Source organism: Notamacropus eugenii, chromosome 1, assembly GCF_028372415.1.
Source record: "Notamacropus eugenii isolate mMacEug1 chromosome 1, mMacEug1.pri_v2, whole genome shotgun sequence".
Lineage (NCBI taxonomy): Eukaryota > Metazoa > Chordata > Mammalia > Diprotodontia > Macropodidae > Notamacropus > Notamacropus eugenii.
The window spans coordinates 124,315,455-124,332,227 of NC_092872.1; the positions used below are offsets into that span (position 1 = coordinate 124,315,455).

At 39.2% G+C, this 16,773-nt stretch overlaps 1 protein-coding gene across 11 annotated transcripts in view; it reads left to right on the forward strand.

Moving 5' to 3' along the window:
* Nucleotides 1-16,773, forward strand: part of TLN2 (talin 2) — a 565,589-nt gene that overhangs the window by 95,655 nt on the left and 453,161 nt on the right. For all 11 annotated transcript variants that reach the window (XM_072612946.1, XM_072612883.1, XM_072612950.1 and 8 more), the window contains one exon: nt 7,278-7,384. The gene's annotated coding sequence lies outside the window, so the exon portion shown is untranslated. The remainder of the gene's footprint in view (nt 1-7,277; nt 7,385-16,773) is intronic.

Consider the following 16,773-nt stretch of genomic DNA (forward strand, 5'->3'; position numbering starts at 1 on the left):
ATGTAACAAAGTATAAATAAACAAAAAACCAAAAGCAAAACACATTGTTCATTTCCGACGAAGTATGCCTAATTCTGTCTTTGCTGAAAGAGAGGAAACATGCTTCACTGTTGGTGATTGTATTGGTCAGAGTTATGATGTTTTTCAGTCATTGTAGTCATTGTGTACATGGCTTTGCTTGGTTCTGTCTCACTCTGCATTAGTTCATACCAGTGTTTCTCTGAATTCTTTGTTTCTTTTGGCATGATCATATTCAAAAAGTTTTGCTGAAAACGATCATTTTAACTGTAGGACTGATGTCCTGAATCACTTAATCAACAGACACTGATTGTGCAATAGTGACATTTGTAACAAATAATGATGTAGATTCATATTTGTGACCTTATCTACTTGGGAGTTCATTCCGGTGATGCAGGTCACAGCCCATCCCATTTCTTCCCATTCTGTGTGGCTCTTGTTCATGTCCTCCCAAAAGCTCAGTGCAGCAGGGTCTACCCAGATATGGTGGAGACTTTCTTTGCTTACTATGGACATCACAAAGATACTCCAAGTTGGAGTGCAGTGACACTGTCCTGATTTGGCTCATTCAGCACACGCCGTTGATCTTGGCCAACACTGAAGTCTGGTGGCTGGAGAAATACATTAAGGAGGTATTGGAAGACTTTGCCAAAGACAGCGAAAAGAAGGTGAAACTGCTCATGGGGAAGAGGGTTCAGCTGGCAGAAGACCTCAAAAAAGCTAGAGAAATTCCAGAAAAACTAGACACTTTCATGGAAGCCCTCCCTCAGAAGTCAATAATAGAATCCTTCCTAGCAACAGTTGCCTCTGAATACAGTGAACAAAGAAAACCTTTCTCTCTCTTTGGTCCAGCCTTTCTCCTTGGAGAGCCCCATATCATGGAAACACCGCTTGTCCAGGACACATATAATTTATTCTTGGGGGTGCCTCTTTAGTCACAACACCCCATGTTTATGTTGTTAAGGTGATAGAGTAGGAGACTGTAATGATGACAACATCAAGTTTGGTTCTTACCTTACCAGGGGCATAGGTCTTATGATGTAGAGAGTGGTTTTACCTGATAACCATTTCTTGTCCAGAAAATATTGCTGAAATAAAATAAAAACCTGGAGCAGCACTGTCATTTGTATATAAAATAATCCTACCACCCTCTCCTTCCCCCCCCAAAAAAGGTATCCAAAGATACCTTTGGAACATTCTGCTTACCCATCTATCTGTCTTGTCTTGCTTTTGTCATGTGGTGAGTTCATCTTCTCTCCCAATCATACAATTCCCTGGTGATCCCTTTTACTCCTGTTCATCTTTGGAGCCTCTCTTTGGTTATTTGTTGCACCATGAACACCTTTCCTGTGTCCCTCTCTATTGCCCTCTATGTGGTATTGATAGTAAATAGCTTATATCAATTTAATATTTTATAGTTTTTGTCTCTTTGCAGCTTTACAATAATCCTGTAAGGCAGGCATGGATTATTCTTCCTTTTGCACAGAAGAGGAAACTGAGGCTCTGAGAGTTTGAGATTTGCCCAGTATCTCATATCTAGTAAAATTACAGTGTTGCAATTCAAACTTAGTTCTTCTAACTTTGAATCACATGTTCCTTCCTTTATATCAAACTGTATCTCTAAAGAGTGCCTATCATACTGGCACTGTGAGAAATATAAAATATAAGGCAATGTCTAGGAGCTTACAAGTCTAGTTGGGAAAGTAAGACGTATAGAAATACATAGGAAAAGGTATAATATGAATAACGATCTCAACAGTACGATATACTTCAAAGTTGAATTCCAGTCAAAAGACACAGTCATTTAGTATGGTGGGATAGAGGAAACAGATCCAGAATGCTTGAATTGAATACTGGGTCCGTCATCATGAGATTCAGTTCCGATGAGCAAGTATTTGTAAAGTGAAGCACAGTGTGCTGCCCAGGAACCTGCAGGGGCTTTGTGAACAAATTGGTGAATCACTGAATTCTCTGGGAGTCTGACCAAGGAATATCTACTCTTTTAGGCCAAATTCTCTCTTTAGCTATGGAAACTAGGTCCCAGGAGAAAAGAATCCACTTTACAAGAACTCAGGGCCACCATGACAGCACTTTTATTTAGTGTACTTGAGAGCACCCCTCAATTTCCAAGACCACTAGGCAGTTTGTAAACAAGTAATGATGTCCTCAGGAGAAGTAGGCCCACCATGTGCAGTCACCCCAAGGTGGTCACATGCTCCTAGCTTCTGTCATGCCACACTGAAACTTTTGCTTTGAATTTAGGAGCTGGCTCCAAACTTTAGAAACCAAAAAATAATGGAAAGATAATGGAAATGGAAAAGATGAAAGGAAAAAGAAAGGAAAAAGACATGCTGGAGGGGCTGTGGGAAAACAGGTACACTAATGCATGGTTGGTGGACCTGTGAACTTATCCAATCATTCCACAAAACATTTTGGAACTATACCCCCAAAAGCTATTAAAATGTGCACACTTAGTTATACTGCTACTGGATCTGTATTCCAAAGAGAGCAAAGAAAGAGGAAAAGGATCCATGATAGCCATGAATTGGAAACTGAGGGAGTGTCCATTAATTGGGTAATGGCTAAAAAAAAATTATGGTTTATGAGTAGTATGGAATACTTTTGTGCTGTAAGAAATAATAAAAGGACTGGTTTAAAAAGCAACAACTTGTATAAACTGGTGAAAGGCAAAGCAGAACCAGGAGAACAGTTTATATAACAATATTATTTTAAGGACAATCAACTCTGAAAAAATTAGCAACTCTGATTACCACAATGACCAATCATAGTTCCAAAGAACTTGTGATGAAACATGCTATTTACCTCCATTTTGTTCCTCTTCCTCCTCTGGAATTTGTTTGACATGACTACACATATTTGAATGGCCTTTCTTTTTTTTGCCTGCTTAGAACTGAAAATACAATTGGAAAAGAAAAGCCCCCTTACAATTTACAGATGAAGAAACTGAAGCCCGAAAAGGTTTGCTAAATGTTACATGGCTATGACATGGGAGAGTAGATTCAAGTCCTGATCTACTGATTTCTTATCCCAGGTCATTTCCTCTATAATGTGTTGCCTCTTCCTGGATGGGTGTTATTATGTGTGATGTTGCAGACAAACTCTTTGGATTTATATTCTTTCCAGTTTTTCTAGGTTGTGAGCAGATGATAATAAATTACATAAGCAACAAATTATGAAGAATGAATCTGCATGACTAGAATTATTTAGTAGAGAGGCAGCTCTTCTAAGAGGTAGGCTCCTCAAAATGTGCCCCAACTTCCCTGAGGAAATTCTCTCATTATGGAGCAACTTTGCAGAGCAGGCCAAAGGCAGCAGTGACAAGAGATCTATAATAAGGTCCCAAGTGAGCCAGAGGCCAACAACCCCCAGGAAAACCAAGATTGGGTCTGAGGAGGAAGGGAAAGTGTTATAGGGTTTAGGATAATAAGGGGGATCACTTCAGGAGTTGGCTGGGACCGGGGATGGGGAAATGGGATAGGGTAGGAAACTTTTTATGGCTCCTCTGAAGATCCCCAGGTCCTCCATATGGGGGTCTTGGCAACTGGCAATCTTTTCTACCAGTTTCTGAAAAAAGATGTCTCGCCCTGGAATTTCTTCCACTTAATTTCCTCTGCCTTCCTAAAATCCTGCTGATAAGAGATTCATTTGTATTTCTTTAAGCTCCTTTTAAAATGTGAGTTCAGGTTCTCGACCACAGCTTGGGGTCTTAGTCATCTAGTAACACTTTAGTGTGAATTGGTTCAAATAGTTAGCTTGTCATTTAATGCCTAGTAGAAAGAAATGTGTCCTAGAGGAAATAGGATTTTTAGTGGGGATTGAGTGAGGGAGAAATGGGAGGAAGGTATATTAGGAGATAGAAGAGAGACTCAAATGAAGATAGGATGCCAAACACTGTAAATTTTCAGTTTTGCCTAAGCCTGGCTCTGTAAGGCATTCAGGCTGAATCGCCACAATAGACCATGACATAATCTGGTGGTTCAAAAAGGAGTTGGGCATCCTTTGGGTCCTGGACAGAAATGTGGGATCCTATGGTTTAGAGCTTGAAGGAGCCTTAGAAAACATTTTGTTCACCTTCTTTCTTTTCTTTTTAAAAAATGTTCTTGTTGATATTTTCTGCTTCTTACATCTCTGTAGGTATCCCAAGCCATCTCACATGACAAATAGTATTTTTTTTAAGAGAGGAAAAAAGTAGTAAAGCTGATGATACATTGAAAAAATCAGAAAACGTGCAATGTGTAATCTCCTGCCTCCATGGATGGTTAGGTCAGATCTTTCCTTTATTTTCTCAGGGTTGGAGGGGGGACCCTTGAGATTTGAATCTAGACCCTTCTAGGGGGCAGCTACTTGGTACAGTGGAGTCAGGAAGACCTGGGCTCAGATTTGGACTCAATTCTTCCTAGCTATGGAACCCTGGGAAAGTCTTCGTTCTTCTGGTCTGCCTTAGTTTCCTCAACTGCAAAATTTTCTTTTCTGTTTCTACAGCCATTTTTACTACTTTTAGTTCAATTTAATTCACCTTTCCATGATTCCCTTCCCAGAGTAATTCCAAGCTGAGAAAAGAGAAAAAAAAACCTAGTGGGAGTTTGAGGAAAAGATAAGGTGAGGATGGACATTGGGCAGCCCCAGTGACTTTGTGATGCAAACTGGGGACCTGGCTAAATCCTGTAGAACTGTTCCATGTCCCTTTTCTAGCGCGCGCGCGCGCGCGCGTGTGTGTGTGTGTGTGTGTGTGTGTGTGTGTGTGTGTATGTTTCACATAGCTGCCACAGAATGTCATTGAACATGAAGCTAGCTTTCTCACCTTTTCAGGGTGGAGGGGAAAGGTTATATGTCGCTTTTACACCTCAGGGAATACCTAGAGAACATAAGTATTGATTCATTTAACTACTTAAAGAAATCAGGATGTACTAGATAGAACATTTTGATGATATTCACCTTTAGCAGCTCCAGAATTACATTTAAAAAAAAAAACCTTTTACATTTGTGGCTACAAAAACTTTCTTGCAGTTTATTTGGCCTGTTGGTTTAAATTTGCATTGATCCATTTTACTCACTTGACATCACTCTTGTCACACTACTTGTGTGACCATGGGCTAGTCATTTAATCTGTTTCCTTGTCTGCACCATTGTACCCCCAGAATTTGACACAGTGTACTGCACTTATTAAATGTTTAATAAGTACTTGGTGTTCACTGATTATGAAATGAAGGGTTTGGGTTCAACAGCTTCTAAGATCCCTTCCACCTTTAAATCTCCAAACCCATGATCCTATGTTAGTAAAGAATTCATTTTACAGGAGAATGGCAGAACAAAGTGGGGGTGGTAGTGGTTGTGCATCATCTTGGATTGGACCACAGCAGAGCATGGGTGCGGCATGCTATGCATTTTCTCAGATCCTAGTGGAATTGCCATAGTACAAAGAAGAAAACATGAGTGGTTGCTGTAGTTTCAAAATAAATTACCTCACTGCCTCAATTCCTCTTTATGCAAAGAGAACTGGGTAAATAATGGAGAGAACCCTAGGGCTGCATCTCAGAAAACCCATTTAGTGCTTTGAGGATGGGAGGAGGAAATGGTTGGCTCTGAATGACAATGATAAGACTTATTCCTAGGAAGCAGAATACAACATTCAAAAAATGTAAGCCATACGTTCAGATTTGACTATTTAATTCTTGAGAATTCATTCTTGGTATGTGGCTCTCTGAGCGTGGTAATGTCTGCCACCCACTGTTCTGTAGGAGGCACGTAATCAGACTTGGTGCAAATTGCATTAAAATGAAAGTTGTCAGTTCACTTTCAAAGCTGTTGTTATATTCTGAGCAGAAGAGGAGCAGTTGGTTTTGGTTTAGATACGTAATTAGTAGACTTAAGTTTTTAAAAGTCCTTCATTAGGAACCACATATCTTAGGGAATTAGCATTTTGTACTTTTAGTTTCCTCTTGTAGAGGGAGAAACGTCTTGGCCAAGCAAACTTTTGCTGAAGTCTGAGCCCTCACTCTTGTTAGAAATGGGTTTGCCAGATACCTCTGAAGGATCTCCCATTTTTTATGAATCTGAAACAGTATAAGGATTTGGTCCCTATGCTTGTGACTATCAACTTTTATATTTAAAACAATTCTTTCCCTTGCATCCCACAGAAGAGTCTCTTATAATGTTAGGTTTTCTCTCTAAAATTTTCTTTTTAAAAAGTTTTTGTTTTTTATTTGTTTCATCTCCATAGTTTTCCCAACCCTCCTCTCTTGCCCCTCCTGGGAGCCATCCCGTATAACAAATAGTGTTGTTCAAAGAAAAAAAAAACAGCACAACTGATTGATATGTTGAAAAGGTAAAAAAAATAAGTGTAACGTATAACTCCTCTGAACCTCTCACTTCTACAATGAACTGGGTTTGAGTTGTCTTCTCATCCCTCTTCATTCACATCCTACTTGTTTTTCTTTTTAATAATTTTACCACATTCACTTTTTGTTTTTTTTTGGGGGGGGATATATCTTCCCCCTCCATTTACATGGTATTTCTAAAACTCTTGACTGCCTTTCCCCCTGCTGAGAAGCAATCAGTTCTACATTATTAAAAAGTTTTTTGGAGGAAAAGCAGAAATATGTGGATAACCAAACTTTAGAAGAAGAGAGGAGGGATGGGAAAGGAGAAGAGAGGTAAGACTTGGCCCTGCAGACATCTTTGTGTGGCTAGGGACGTCCAGAAAGGAATTTGTGGAAAAAAGTATTTTATTATAAAGGTGAATTACAAATGCATTATATGATCCTCAAATACCCCTTCCAACTCTTAATAATCTATGAATTTGGGCCTATAAACTTATTTTTGTAAGCCCAGAAACATGTTTTCTAGTGTTGATTCATTCTGTTACTAACTAGCTTTGTAGCCATACGCACATTGCTTAACTCATTCAGTTTTATCATCCATACCATGTTGGGGTTAGATCTCTAAGGTACCATCCAACTTTATGATTTGGTGATTTTGTTAATGTCTGTAAATATACTTAGAAAGTTGACCTCTTGAGTTACCAGAATGTGTGATTCTCCATTTCTTTTGTTGTTGTTTTTTAGGAGAAATTAGCCAGTTCTTAGCACTGTACCTTTAAATACTTGATCTCACATGGGATTTTCCTTCTCCCTTTAAAATCAAGTTTACTTATTTATGCGCAATGTTTTCAGAGCATTATTTCACTCAGTAATCATGATGTTTGAATTCAAATAGTTCATCTGTTTCTCTTCTAATAGGGTTCTCCAGCAAGACAACATCTGGATTTGGTTGCTTCTGGTTCTTGGACTAAACAGCTGATTTATCATCTTTCACCAAATTTTTGGACTGATTGTTTGAAAACTCTGTAAGTAGTTCATATGTTTTCTAGATGTGCAGAACTTGTGAAGCTTGTTCTAAAGACTTTTGTGGATGTGACTTGTTTCTGTTATGTGATGCCAATGAAATGCCAGTGAAACGATTCCTTCATCTTTGTTATTACTTTTCTTAATCTGTTTGGCCAAAACCTGCCAGACAAAGTAGAGGAGAGAAAACTAGAAGAAAAGAATTCTTTTTGAAAGAGATGTTAGTGAATCCAAGTTTTATAAATTTCTTACGCTAGTGAGTGTCCCTAATGCATTTATGGGGTAGTTTGGTGGCATCATCTATAGAGTGCCAGGCCTAGAGTCAGAAACACCAGAATTCAAATCTGACCTCAGAGAATTACTAGCTATGTGACTTTGGGAAGGTCATTTAACCCCGTTGGCTTCGGTTCCTCATCTGTAAAACAAGCTAGAAAAGAAAATGGCAAACCACTCCAGTATCTTTGCTAAGAAAACCCCAAATGGGGTCACAGAGAGTCAGACACAACTGAATAACAGCTAATGCGTATTTAATAATCCTACAAATAAAGGGAAAAATTATTTCCCAAAGTGAATAATGATGCCCTAGTTTAATTACATTGTAATTCAGTATTTATTGTGAAGGGAGTTTTATATAAAATCAGGGAACCTGTATCAAGAAATGTTCAAGGTAGGACTGAGATAGATCACAAAATAAGATGTTAAAAAGAGTGTTTTCCCTAAGCTTTGAAGTAAACAAGTGCAGCTCATAGCTCGGGGGAGAGTATGGAGGCAGGGTGATAGGCTAAGAACTTGAAGTGGCATTGGAAAGAGTCAAGGCAGCACAGTGGTGTTTGGGATATTCTCTAACTCAGCACACAGACATGGCATTTAGCATTTACCTAAGGCTTCATGATAAGTAAAAATTGCTTCCCTATCATTTAGGATCAAGGACTTGAATAGAAAAGGGTTGTCAGTAGTGCAGCTGAGGTTGCTGATTTCTGTGTTATTTTTTCTTGTCTTAATTCCTGTTCTGTCCTTTCTTTGGTAGCAGTTTCCACCTTAATAGTGGAGGTTTAAAAGCACCTTATCCTTACTGGGTTTGTCTTACTTGGATCATCTGAAGAACTTTGATTAAGGGAGGCAGGAGTGAACATGGAAAATATGGAGTATATTAACCTCACTCTGGGCAATTCACATGGAGGGCAAAATGTGTTTTTTAGCTATCATGTTTTTCATATTTTGATTCTGCCCCAAAATGATGATCTCTTGTGTTTAGGGGAGAGGTGAAAAAGAAGTGTTGGGAGATAATTTTCCTCCTGCTTTGATTAAGAATTAAAGGCAACTCCCCAGGGACTTCTGTTTTCAGAGCTGGTCTGCCTGTGGTAAAGAAAAAGTAGGAAATGAAGCTTTCATTTATTTTATGGTTTGTATGTTACTGTTTTGGCTCTTCAGTGTTGGCTTTGCATCACCACAAGGGTCTGTGGGATGCCAAACCATTTGTTAACTATAGAACTGAGTGGAACAACTGGTTAGTCACTGTTAGGTTTTCAGTGTCCAAATATTGGTGCCCTTGGACTGAATGTCTCACAAATTTCTATGAAAATGGGTATAAGGAGGATATTCATCATTGCTTTAGTGAATTCACACAGCATCGAGTCTTAATCCCTTCTGGCCTGAATTTTCTATGGAATGTTGGAGTGCTTCCTCAAACGAAAGACCTTGAGTTCAGATTTGATTTTCAAATCACCTGTTCATTACCAGTTAGTCATTACTATACTTTCCTGCTCCTTTGGCACAAGGTACCAATGTGATGTAATTGGTCGATAAGAATAATGCCATAGGAGGAGACCTTGCCTTTCCAGGCTTGCATAGATGTGGCTAGCCACAGATCTTGGAACGAAGTAGTGCCATGTTGTAACCTGACTGTCCATAATTTATGTTGTGGGCATAGCCTAGTGACAATGAGGATGGTGATAAACACACCGTTTCTTTGTTTTCTCTTCTATAAAGTTGAGCTAATACTTTGCCTCATGGAGTTACTGATAAGGAATTGATTAGGATGATTGTATATAAAAGAGCTTTAAAAAAAAAGTTGGCCTTCAGCTCCATATTTGAAGATGTTACCTCTGAGGGTGATTAACTATGGGTGACCACCAGTGGAGCAGACTGTCCCACAGTCCTGGGCTTAAATCATCCTCATTCCTGTCGCTGGAACTTTGTTCATGACGTTCGAGCTCTCTTGGAGTAAACTGCATTTTCTAAGGTTGTAACGGACAGCTATCAGTTGCTAACAATTAGTTTTCTTGTGATCACTTGGAATTATGGTTAACATCATTAAGAAGAGTTTGTAATAACAGGAAATAAACTTTTCTAGATGTTGCTGTTTTCCAGATGAGAACTGTAATAGTCTGCATTTGTTATTTAACACTCATTTTTAACATTTAAAGAAAACCTGAGTTTTTGTGATCTTAAGAAAATGATCAGTTAAAAAGATATATACATGTATTCCTTTCCTTTCCCCTTCTTAGAAAGCTGTTCTAACGATAAGTTAAAAAAAAGAAAAAGAAGTCAGCAACGCTGATGAATACATTGAAGATGTGTAACCGGTGCAAAGGAGTGGAGATAGGTGTCCTTTCCTATCTGTTCTTTGGGACCAAGCTTACTATTCATGGATTTGCAACATTGGTTTTTGTTTGTTTTGTGCTAGTTCTTTCCATTTTTGTTGACGTTGATCGCTGTTACAATATTGTTGTTACTATGTACATTGTTCTGGTTCTCATTTCACTTTGTATCAGTTCATAGAAGACTTCCCAAGTTTTGCTGAAACCATTCTGTTTGTCATTTCCTGTAGCGCTATAGTATTCCATCACAATTATATACTACACTTGCTCAGCCATTCTCCAATTGATGAACATCCCTTGGGTTTCCAATTCTTTTCCACTTGTAATCTTTAAAAATACTATGTAATAATTTTTGGGGGGTGGTTCTGGGAGGTGTTTTTTTTATCCCCAGTGCTTATACACATGGTTGTGTTGAATCTGGGAATTTATTTTACCTTAAACTTTCCCATTAGTAAAATGACCATGTTGTATTATATAATCTCAAAGGTCCTTTGCAGTTCTAACAATTCTAATTTTGTGATTTTAGATTTGAAGACCCAGCTTTTGTCCCAGCCCTTCCTCAAAGACCTACTTTATCTTTCTAGTCTGCCCTGCTTTCTCCCTTTTTAAAATTCTTCTGCACTTGCATCCAAGATTATAGTTTGGCATTTGATTCTTCTCATCATTTAATATCTTTTTTTGTCTGTCTGCCTGAGCCGTGAGCTTCTAGATATCCTATAGGCATCTTAAATTCAACATCTCCGAAACTGAATGAATGATCTTTTAATTTAAACTTTCCTCCCTTGGAAACTTCATTACTGTTGAGGGCAGCACCATCCTCGCATCACCCCAGTTTGCAGCCTCAGCATTGTCCTTGCTTCCTCAACCTTGCTCACCCCACCCATCTCATCCATTGTCAGATCTTACCATTTTTACCTTTGCTACAATTTTCCTGTATTCCTCCCTTTGCTTCATTTCTGGAGGCACAGTCCTGGTTCAGACCCCCTTCCCATTTTGTCTGGAGTGATACAAAAGCCTGCTCCCTGCTCTTGCTGTAATAAGTCTATTATCACGTTGTCCATCCAGCTACCAAGGTGATTTTTTTTTCTGCATAGATCTGACTACATTACCCTGTTACTACCGGAATCAAATATAAAATTCCTTGTTTGCCATTTAAAGCTTTTTGTAAGCTCACCTTCTTTACCTTTCCTGTCGTTTTATACCTTACTTTCCCTCCGTGCATTTTAAGGTTCCGAACATTGGCCTGCTTGCAGTTCCACACACAAGATCCTCTATCTCCTTGTCTTTGTAGGCACTGTCCTGGTTGCCTGGAATTCTCTGTCCCCTCACCCTCGACTCTTACTTTCCCTAGGTTTTCAGCTCTTAGTTCAAAGCCCACCTTTTGCAGGAGACTTTTCTCTATCTCCCCAGCTGCTGACGCCTTCCCCCTTTCAGATTACTCCATTGCCTCTGTATATATCTCTTGTGTATCTAGTTATTTACATATCGTCTCCCCCTTTAGAATTTTGCTTTTAGAGGGTTTCTTTTTGTCACCAGTACTTAGCACATAGTAAGTGCTTCATACCTGCTTCATTGACTGATGACTAACTTTATCTCCATCTCCTTAACATTTGGTATCCAAGAGGCAGTCAAATATTTCTAGCCATCCTAAAACTGAAAAGGACAATTCTTTCTGCAACATGATCCATGGAATTGGGGAGACAATTCTTGAGTGGATGACTACAGCTGAGGCTTGTAAAACTGTTTTGAACTTGACCTCTTAATCATCTGGTTTTACTGATGTTCTTGTGGGAAGAGACCCACCTGGGTTCTGATTTGCCATATGATGAGCCGCGCTGTCTTGTCCTGCCTTGTACAGCTCCACATAGTGACTATGCTCCATCTTTTGAAGTTATCCACTCTTGTGTTTTTGAAAATGTGCTGGAAGCAAATTTCAGCAAGGGTCAGATTTCCTGTTGTCATTTGGCAGGCATTTGTATATTCCATGTTTAACTGGAGTGTGCGGTGACAAGATGATGAAAGGCTAATAAAATTCACTGTGCATTCTGCTTTGCCCTAACCTAGCCACCTCAACATTTTCCTTTTCCTTCTGAATTTCAGCTAGCTGCCTGTTTGGCAAATCCCTGCTTCCACATGCCTACATTAGCCCTTAAGAGATGGGTTTGAATTGTTTCCAGGGGTCGCTCTTGGGTTTACTTTTAAAAGTATTCTCTATCTTTGGACATATCTTTGCTGTAATCTACTCTGGGCATTCTGCCCTAAGATGCTTTGGTCTTTAAGGGATTGAGAAAATGCTATCAAAAACAATTGCAATTCATGTGGTCCATTCTTCAGAGATGCCCCCCAGGCTCTGTGGCTGCCTTTGGCTCCCTTTTCTGTGATAAGTGTCACGTGTATGCCCTCTCTGGTGTGCACATTTGGGTGATCTTCACCACTGCAACACTGGGAGATCTGGATCACTCAGTCTACAGTAGAAAACTTTGGCAGAAATCAAGGGCTTTTGGAGGAAAAGAGGTCTTCTTAGAGAAGGAACCTATATAGGGCAGTGGGCCTACCAGATTTTTTTTAATGGAAATATTTCAGTGATAAAATACCTTTAATAGTCCTTTTGAGATCAGTGGCAGCCAATCAAGTAGCACTCCCTGTGTAGCTGGAATGCTTTGACAGCATAGTGGATTTAGTTTGGCAAGGAGTCTTTTCCCAGGGCAGCTGCGTTAGTTACACTGAGGCAGAGTTGTACAGAAGAGACTTTCACATCAGAGAAAGTGATGATGGTGGGGGTGGTCATGGGGGTGGGGAAGGTGTGACCCACATGGAGCAATTTAATTCCCCTGATTGCTCAGTCTTTTTGTCTTGAGTTCAACATCCAGCTGCTCATTCTGCCTGAACTTGTAATGGAGAGGATGACTCAGAAATCTGGAAGTCAGTTGTGGTGATTTCACTGTAGGATCTGTAAAAGAGAAAGGAAGGTAGTCTGTGTGGGAGATGATTGCAAAGGCGGTCTTTAGTAATTAAGTTGATGGAATGAGAGCTAAAGTAGTAGGGTTACCCAGGCTTTGGCACTTGACTTTCCTGCTAATTCTTTTCAGTTTGACCTTTCATTACTAAGAGTAAGAACAGGGAAACATTTGATGTCAAAACATTAGAAAAATGGAAATTGAAGAGTCTAAATAAATATAAAATAAATAATAAAAAGAATACATAAAAAGAAATGAAAATAAAAATAAATTATTCATAACGATAGATTTTGAGAGGTGTATTAGTTTGTCTTGTCCCAGAAATTTTATTCTCTTCTTTCTTTACAACAAAGTTTTATTGATCTTTTTTACTTTTGGGGCTATGGCTATTTCGTGATATCTCCCTTCCCCCACTTTCATAGACCTCTCCCTTGTCACCAAGAGAAAGACTAAAGCACCAACTGTGTTTCTTTGTCTCATATCATGCAACATTCATCATCACAGTCCTCTCACATTTTCACCATGATGAGTGAGGAAGTGTTTGTCATTGGTCATTTAGAACCAAAATCAAGAATTTAGTTTTCAACAGAGAGCTTGTATAAGCCATTAATGTTATGTAATGTGAGGTGGTGGTGGTGAATTTTTGGGGGGGTGGGGTGGAGGGAGGGAGTCCTACCTGGAAGGTAGATAATTTTCCCATGTAGGGACAAAGACTCCATTGAGTTAGCTGAGTGTGTCTTCCCTACTCTGCTTCTAAAGTCTGTATCCTTCCCCTTCTTTTCTGACATATCTAATATCCTTGGGATATTCCAAAACATTCTTTATGGTTACTTTTTTGAGCAAACTTAAGATTAATGAAGTCTTTGTGTACTGATTCTTTTACCTCACATCTGGAGCTTCTAGGCTTGAGTTCCTATGCTGACTTTCTTTGTGTGTTCATGTCTGTCTATACTGAATATATATGCATGTGTGTGGGCTCCCTCTCTGGTTCAGTTAGCTTTGCACTGTTCCCTGGGCAGATACTGAACTCCTCACCTTAGCTAGCCTGTCGCTGGTGACAAGGGAGAATAGGAGGGATAGTACAGACATAGCAGAACAATTCCTCTTCTTACTGGGAAGAAAGTAGGGTAAAACATTGGAATCGTATGGGAGTGGTTCATCTTCATTTTTGAAAGCAAGCACAGTAATATATAGGTGTGTATACATATACATGTGCGTATTATCTACATGAATTTTTACTCTATTTTTTAAAAGAATACTTTGTTTCTTATAAATGTTATTGCTGAAAAGTTGTATGCAAATTAACTATTCAGAAATAGAATAATTTAAATGCCTTAGGGGAACTGGCCATTTAAATAAGACAAAGCAGTCCTTCATAAGAGAAATAATCCTTGGTTTATCCCCAGGGAAGCCCTCCAGTTTTATCTGTTATATAACTTTGGGGTTTACTGTATAGTGGATTTTCCTAAAGTGAGGTACAACCATACTCACACGGTGCTTTCTTGGCTAGGGAAACAAAAGCAAACCTCAGCAGAGAGAGCTCTGTTTTGAGTTAAACTTTGTCTGAGCGTAGCACATTATCTGCCTCTGTGGCAACAGAATGAAACCCATCAAAGAAGACAGAAACACAAATGCAATTTTAATAGGATGTTCTTCTGTTTGTTCCTGAGTATTCCTAAGGTACCGATCACAGCAATATCTAAGCCTTCAGACAGTGGCAATGGTAGATTAGAATACAATGAGAAACAGCTTCCTAGCCTGGACTTGGCAGTCTAATAATAATCATTTATTATGACTTTTTTTCATTTATATTGCTTCTGTACTCAGTGGTTGGGCTGGGAAAAGTAAGTGTGAGGTGCTAGTTGGGATGAAGTAATAGCTGCGAAGAATTTCAGATTGATCAGGAAGCCTTTTGTTACAGCACTGATTGCCACATGAAAATAAATATGTGGCTCTTTTCTGCTCGAAGTTCTTTCATTGATTTGATAAACCCTTATCCCAGAGCAGGGATTCTTGAAGTTACTACATTAATGAACCAGATAGGTTAGGAAACCGATTCTGTGGTATATTGGTAAATATTTAGCAACTGACCTCCCCCTCCAAAAAACCCCCCCAAAACAAGTCTCTCTCTCTCTGTCTCTGTCTGTCTGTCTGTCTCTGTCTCTCTTTCCCCGCCCCCCCCCCCCCACATATGTATGTTTGGGGCAGCTAGGTGGTACAATGTTTGATAAAGCAGGACTCAGGAGGACCTGAGTTCAAATCTCACCTCAGACACTTGACATTCACTAGCTGTGTGACCTTGGCCAAGTCACTTAACCCCAATTGCCTCATCCTGGGTCATCTCCAGTCATCCTGATGAATATCTGATTACTGGAATCACATGGCTCTGGAGGAGAAGTGAGGCTGGTGAGCTGCACAGCCCTCCCTGACTCAAAAAAAAAAAAAACAAAGTCAAGTGCAAGTCATGTCATTATTTTTCTGATGCTATGGTCTTCTTTGGGCAATGAAGGACGAACACACATATGTATGTATATATAAATATATACACATAACATTTTCCCATATATATGTATATATATACATATATATGCTTGATATACTTTTAATTTTCAGTTTGCATTATTAACATTTCCCCCATCGCTTTCTTAAGTCTAGATGATCAGAAAGCAACAAATCTAGCTCTTATTGGTAATATTTGTTGATTTCCAAGATACAGTGCTTACACTGAAAATTTAACAATCTGCTAATGGATTGAGCTGGCACACTTCTGCTCTATGTAGGCAGATTTATCTACCTGATCTGCTTCCCCTTAGTGCAAAAGCAAGCAAAAAATACTTTTGAAGCATCTAAAGTGTGGCATTGCTTTTGATGAGACACCACTGAGAGAAATAAATGGACTTACTCAGAGTAACGAGTCTTTGTTGAGCATTCATTATTCTGCAAAGCACCATTCTAGGTGCTTTGAGGATTTAGAATTTTAAAATGTATACAAATATACATGTGTACATCAAGCAAAAAAAGTCTGTGTCTTTCCTCTGAAAGAGCTTCCCCATCGGTTCCATTGATGGGGAAGATCTCTAGAGAATGATTCAAACAGGAATACAAAAGATTACGATTGGTTGCCAAATGAATGGTACACAGATGGTAAGTGTTGTTGATGTCCATATAAAGAAGATCTCATTTCACTAGGTAGGGGAGGCTTTGTGGATGGAGCCATGGGGGTGTGTGTGTGTGTGTCTGTGTGTCTGTGTGTCTGTGTGTCTGTGTGTGTCTGTGTCTGTGTCTGTGTCTGTATCTCTGTGTGTGTCTGTGTGTCTGTGTGTGTCTGTGTCTGTGTCTGTGTCTGTGTCTGTATCTCTGTGTGTGTCTGTGGGTCTGTGTGTCTGTGTGTGTGTGGTTTGAATAGGAATTGGAGGAATGCCATGAATGAATGAACAGTACCCTGAAGCTCAGCTACAGAACTCTCAAGGACTCCAAACCATCGGTTGAAAGCCTCCTCCTTGAGCAAACAGTAAATCAAGTATCTGTTCTATTCAGTTGTAATACTATCACAAACTAATCTCGGATCCTGGTACCAATCACTTTTCAGAATCTCACAATCCTTAAACTGAAATAGTTTGTTTACAACCAGTCAATACCTGATTACATTCACAATTCATCAGGTGACTGCTAATACTTAATCAAATCAATCCAAAGGTATGTATTGATTACCTCCTATTTTTACTTATTAATTATCCAAATCTAAAAGCAAGCAAGAGTTTGCATATTCTACTGCATATGCATACAATGTAACTGTAGATTTGTTACCTTTTTTGCAATTTTGCATACTCTGTT